The 6,000-nt window shown below is 50.2% G+C and overlaps 1 protein-coding gene across 1 annotated transcript in view; it reads left to right on the top strand.

Annotated features, from left to right (window-relative positions):
- Positions 1–508: 508 nt before the first annotated feature.
- The window catches only part of DNMBP (dynamin binding protein), a 33,002-nt gene continuing 27,510 nt past the window's right edge, over positions 509–6,000 (top strand). The window contains exon 1 of the mRNA XM_057380850.1: positions 509–5,225. The gene's annotated coding sequence lies outside the window, so the exon portion shown is untranslated. The remainder of the gene's footprint in view (positions 5,226–6,000) is intronic.

Here is a 6,000-nt window from a genome sequence, read left to right as displayed (position 1 = left end):
CGCCCGGCTCCCCCCGCCCCGCGGCCGCCCCGGCCTGCGCCTCCACCGGGCCCCGCTGCTGTGCGGTGCGGTGCTGTGCTGTGCGGCCCGGCCCCCGCCCCGCCGGCGCTCCCTCACCCCGCAGCGGCCCCCGCTCRCCGCGGGCGTGGGGGCTGCCCTGGGCCGCGCTGGCCTAGGCGGGTGTCCCAGGCTGGGGTGCCGCCGGCTCGGGAGTGCTGCGAGCTCGGGTGCCAGCCGGGCCAGGGCAGCGTGTGGCCCTCCAGCCCCGCTGCCTAGCTGGGTGCTCGCTGTGCCCCAACCCACAGCACCCACGCTGCCCTGGGAGCACTCCCGGCGCCGGGGCAGCGTGGAGCAGCTCAGCTGTGCGGCACAGCGGGAGCCGCCCGTCTGCTCCCCACATTGCACATTGGGATTGTGCTCTCTTAAGCCGTGTTTGAGCARGCAGTGSTAAGMCGGGTGGTCACCACCAGGCAGGYAGGCAGGCAGCTGTGGTAGCCGGCGTTGCCCGGACAGTTTGTTGCAGGGGAGGCCCTGGCCCGTTAGAAACAATGTGGGCATCCCRCAGTGGTTTGGCACCGGGACTCTGGTGTTGTTGCACTAGTGAGRGTGGCACAGGTGGTTGTACACAGATAGCAGAAGCTCCAGACTGCAGGCTCCAGACTTTCCCGGGTGCGYCTCCAAGGGCATTCACTCTGTTCAAGGCAGCCTAAGAAGAGAAACTGAGAAGAATTCCCTGTTTGTTTTCAAGCCAGCAAAGGCAAATCCCTGTTGCAATACTCAGCCTGGCCCCTTTGCCTTGTATTTTAACAGAGATGAACTAGAGCTGTCTCCTCCAGTGGCCCTGCCAGGGGATGAAGGTTGGGGTCACCCTCAGCACACTCTGAGAGGCAGCTGCTGTTCCTCTGCTGTCCCTTTTGCTGACCCTAAGTGGCACCTCAGCTGATCTTGTTCTTGATGCAATTTGGCCTTTGGGTTCAAACATCTCTGCTGCTGTTCCTGATGTTTGAAATTCTCCCCCCACTTCTGGCCTTTCATATCTCATTCTCCTTGCATAGTACCTGGGAAGCCTCTAGTTGTGTCATAAGCATTAACATCTCCTTTGAGGTTTGTCATGATTCCGTAACTTTCTGTTTTTTCGGAAAAGGTTCTTTTTCCCCTTGCCTCTTCCATTCTCCCCTTTGCTTCCATTGAGATTTTATCTCTTSAGCTGAAAGAGTTCATAGATACAGAATTTGCAGTTTTGCAGATGCTTTGCCAAATACAGCCTCTGTACCGTGCTGCAAGACGTCACCATCATCCCCCTCATCTTGACTCACTCTGGCTGCGAGTCGTGCTGGGCAGTGTCTAAATGCGTCCTGCCTGTGTGCGAGGCCTCCACAGCGCTGATAGTGCCCACGTCTCTGAGCTGGCCTCCGCTGTTCTGTTCGTGAGATCCTCCGTTCTGCCAGGGCCAAAGGTTTCAGTTCTCTCTCCAGCTGCTCTGCTTAGAATTAGCAGTGACATTAAAAACTGATATRAACATGCAACAGTTTTGAAGAACTGTTGATAATGGGACAGGAGGAACTGAGCAGTAGGAGCAGAGGAAAGGAGTGTTTCACAGAGCTTTAGAGAGCACCACCTCTGCCAGCTGTCATGGGAACCATGGCTGTGTGACCTCTCAGGGTTCTGAGTGCAGTTGAGGTGTCCCTGCAGTGGGTGACTTCACAYGGACTTTGTGACAGTGGTGATGTGAACTTGGGTGGGACAGCCTGAGCTGTGCTTACCTTAGCACTTCACTGCCTTAACTGATAATTTCCCCTCAACCTCCAGCAAAAGCGTATTTCTAATTGCRTTGCTCAACCCCGCTTCTGAGTGACACAGCTTTTACTTTGTCTTATTTTTAGAACCTTTCTGTTAGGAAATAAAACTTATTGCTTCCTTCTCAGGAGCAYGTAGGGACTCTGAAAGGAAGAGGTCCAGGTAGCAGCAGAGCCCCTGCTGGGGATTGAAGTTCTTTGGAGATAACAGGACAGAACAAGAACAGTGGTGAGCAAAGAACAGAGTTTCCAAGTCAAACTCAAGAAATTTCCAGATTTCTGGACTCCCCACCCAGCAACCAAAGCATCATAATGGGCTTCTGTCCAAAAGTTATCTTGAAGAATATTGTTCAGGCTGGAAAGTCAAGTGCTACACTGTTAAAGAATGTCCTTGTAGCCCCCGTTCAACTTGTTTTGGATATGCATTTAAGGTATAATGACTAATTTTGTAATTGTATGCTAATTGCCATCAGTAACCCAGCCACAGGTACTGCACAGCAGTGGTAGTTATGCTCTTGGGGTTTTGTCTGTTCCRTATTCTAAGCTGCATTGTTTTAGCCTGTCTGCAAAAATGGCAAGAGGCGCAGCCATGCACCTTGGGGTGGGAGAAGACAGGGCTTGGTCACAGGGTCTGTAAGGTGCATGCTGCCACAGCACACAGAATTTGGGAAACTTGTGTCCTAAGTTGTTGTTCTGGCCTTTGCATGCTTGGGTCCCCAGTGCCAGAGATTAAATATCCATCACAGTCATCTTGCTCACATGTTGTGGCAAGGTATTCTGCTTTGCATTAAAAATTGATGCTGTGCTCCAGTTTCCAGATGACTTTTGTTTGCTTGCCGTCTGGTTCAGCATGAGCTCCTCTTGCTTCCTTCCCACACCGCTCTTAGCGCACACAAACACCACCAGCCTGCCCTCAGCCAYGTCCTGCAACAGAGCAGGTGAGAGCACTGACAGAGCCCAGCTGGAGAGTAGTAGTTTGAATGACTTGTTTAGTACATGGCAGAGCTCCTGTGCCACACAGGTGTGGTGGGAGGCCACCTTAAGTAGCCCTTTAACTTTATAATCTTGGTTCTTGAGGATTTGGTGACCCAACCTCAAATGTAATCATTTCAGTGATTTTTGATATATTGGGTCACAGACAAAGTAAAAGAAGCTATTTCTTTTTAAAGTGAGAAGAGTCCTCTTCCTCCTTTGAGCCATGTGATGTTAGGAGGTGGAGTGGAGAAGAGCTCTCAGGTTTCCTACTGTGTGACGCTCAGCAGGRGAGACTCTGGGATCTGCTGAGACAAACAGCATGTCCTAACAAGAAGCCGCAGCCATCAGCATTTCTGTGGTGAGAGAATGGTGGGCTGGTTTGCCAGCCATCAGCATTTCCCTGGTGGGCTCTTCTCCTCAGCACCATTAGTTGGGCTTTTGCYCTGTTTGCTATGTTGTCCATTCTGTTGGGATTCATAGGATCAGCTCTGCATTTGCTGGAGCTGCAGTCCCTGCATTGGCACCATCTCCAGCTGGGGCCCAGGCAGCCTGGCTCAACGGGGTATTGTTTATTCCWCCCAGGAATGTGCAGGCGAGCAGGGACCTCGGGGAGCTTTACAGAGCAACGGGTTCTGCTCTGAGCAGGGAGAGTTACTGTGGGTGGCCGCAGCTTTGAAGGCTGCCATGAACAGTCAGGGCATGCTGGTSTGTGTTCCTACCCTAGGAGTGTGAATGAGGACTGTGCAGGCTGTGCACGTGCATTGGAGTATGGAAGAGGGAAAGAAGACTGTCCAGGTTTGGAGAACACAGGGAGGAGCAGAAGAAAAAGGTAGAAATGTTTTAGCATGTAGTTAGTAAGCATCTGTTCTTGACACAATGGTTTGAGAAGCCAAGCATAACTCCTTGTTTCCTCCCACTGTGTGCTGGGTACTGATCCTGCAGCCTGGAGTGCAGCAAATGCTGCAGCAGATCTCTTGTCAAAGCCAGTCCCAGCAGCTGGAGGATGCACTGACCCGAGGGGTGTCTCTGTCACTGGGGCTGGATTGTGTTTTCAGTGAACAAACTTTGAGCAATAATGAGTGGAAGGAGGTATGAAAATACCTAGGTGRAATGCAAGGTGTTTTTCAGTTCTTAAAAAGATCACTGTCAGTATTTGTTTAATATTTTTTATATTATTTTCTCTAATTGTTTTGTGGCATGCTTGTCTTCTGTACATTTCTGGGAGTATGACCATTCTTCCTGGTCTACTGCTCATGCAGGTCCTTAGGTTTTATAGAGGCTGACACATCTACTGCACAAGAATCTACTTGTCCCTCTTGTGCAAATCCTGCGTGCCTGTGGAAGCCCACATGGCATGTTTTGGTCTGTTTGGTGAAATGTTAGATTTTCAGTTACAGTGCTATCATACTGTCCATAGTCAGTTCTAACAGTGATGCTTCTTGAGTGAAATGCTGGAATGTGTTTGGTGGAGAAACAAGTGGTGATAGCACCTGTTAAGTTTGGTTTCCTTGCTGATTAGTTTGTGGCACCCATCCGTTACCGGTTTTTATCTCATGGTCTGAGCAGTGCTATGGGAATAGGAATGGATTAGCTGTCCTCAAACCCTTTGGGTCTCTTTTTACCTGAGCTGTTAATGCTTTTTGTAATCAGTCTAAAAGGTCTCTTCACATTGCTGCCTTGTCTCTTAAGTGCTTAAAATCCTTGCTGCAGCATCTTTACTAGTCCTGCTTCTATCTAAGTGATGGTGCTTTAAGCAAGTGCCTGACAATTACATTTGATGCTGGTGAGTCTGTTATTTAAGATTTGTTTGAGATTTCTTACCCTGCCCATTTTCAGCTGCAGAAAGAGGAGGGATACAAGAAATTGTCAGTCTATGTGTAAATACCTTTTCTTGGCTGCTGTGACTTGACCCAATCTGTGCTGAAGATCTCGAAACAATATTGTAACAGAGTTAATTGCCATCATTTCATTCTGGTCTCTCCTTTCATCACCCACACTGGACCAGACACGCTCCAGAGCTAATAGCAAAATGGGATAAGCAGTCTTCCATGAAGGTAATGTTAGTGTGTGCTGAGCATGCATGCAGGCAGGCTGGGGGCAGTGATTAATGCCCTGGGAATCCACTCTCTGCCTTGCTGCACAATGCTGTTGTGTCAGGCCCAGAGGCTGGCACCAAGCAGGCTGTGGTTGGGCGCCAGGAACACGTTACCTGGTTTGTGCAGGATCAGGCAGTGAGACAGAGCCTGTGTGTTCTCAGCAGGGCGAGTTCGCTGCTGCGCCACAGTTTCATACTTGCACAGTGAGGCTCTCTTTGGATGCGGGTCTGCTGCTGGGCGGGGGCAGGAGTCAGCGATCCACAGTCCTGACCTTCGCCAGCCTGAAATCCCAGCGTTTGCTCAGCTGGGGAAGAGCTCTTCCTCCATCCTCTGGCAGGCATGATCACCTATCCTTGAGGTGAGAGGGGATGGTGCTYGGCCAGCTGTCAGGAGCTGTAATTCACAGGGGATCACAGGCGGAGCCCTGCTCTCCCTGCAATCTCCTTTCCCTTCTGGAGCCTCTGCATGAGCTTTGCTGAATGTTTGTTTTCACCAGATCTRGGGTGGATCTGGGAGAAGCTCGGGTCCACTATTAAGCCTGAAGAGTTGGACTCAGTAAGTTTCCAGTCTGGAATATGCTGGGAGGCTTCCTTCTGTAGGTGGGGGTTTGTAGAAAATGTTGGCAAGCAGCACTGCATAAAGTRAGACCAGGCCAAGGTCCTGGAAAACATAACATTTTGTGTTCARTTCATGTCATGGAGGAAGCAAACTCCACAAGACTGATTCACTGCTTGCAAATACAGGGGCATGCAGTCTAGACTCAGATGGAGTCAGGGARTGAACCTGCTCTTCTTGGTAGTGCTGAGGGAACATAAGCCTGTTGGAGTTCTTTTTTGGGGAGTTTCAGAAGTTACTTCATGCTTTCTTACRAGCTGCCTCTCAGAGAATGCTTTGATCATGAATAGGTTAGTGGTTTATTATAACTGTAATTAATATATACATTCTGGAACTATTGCAGTCCTCCCTGTCTTTCTCGATCTTGTGTCTCATTGGAAAATCTTGCACATTTTAATGATGAGTCCCCCGAGCTGCAGGTGCATTAAAAGAAGAAACACACCTGTTCTCTTGAGCAGGATTAGTGGAAAGGCTGTATCCTCAGCCCCAGTGACTGCAGCAAAGCCAGGGTTTGGAGC

The sequence above is a fragment of the Malurus melanocephalus genome, unplaced genomic scaffold (genome assembly GCF_030028575.1).
Source record: "Malurus melanocephalus ecotype Western Australia unplaced genomic scaffold, MMel_1.1 scaffold_12, whole genome shotgun sequence".
In the NCBI taxonomy this organism is placed as follows: Eukaryota; Metazoa; Chordata; class Aves; order Passeriformes; family Maluridae; genus Malurus; species Malurus melanocephalus.
The sequence above is the reverse complement of the archived record's forward strand: the minus strand, read 5'-3'. Positions and strand labels throughout refer to the sequence as shown.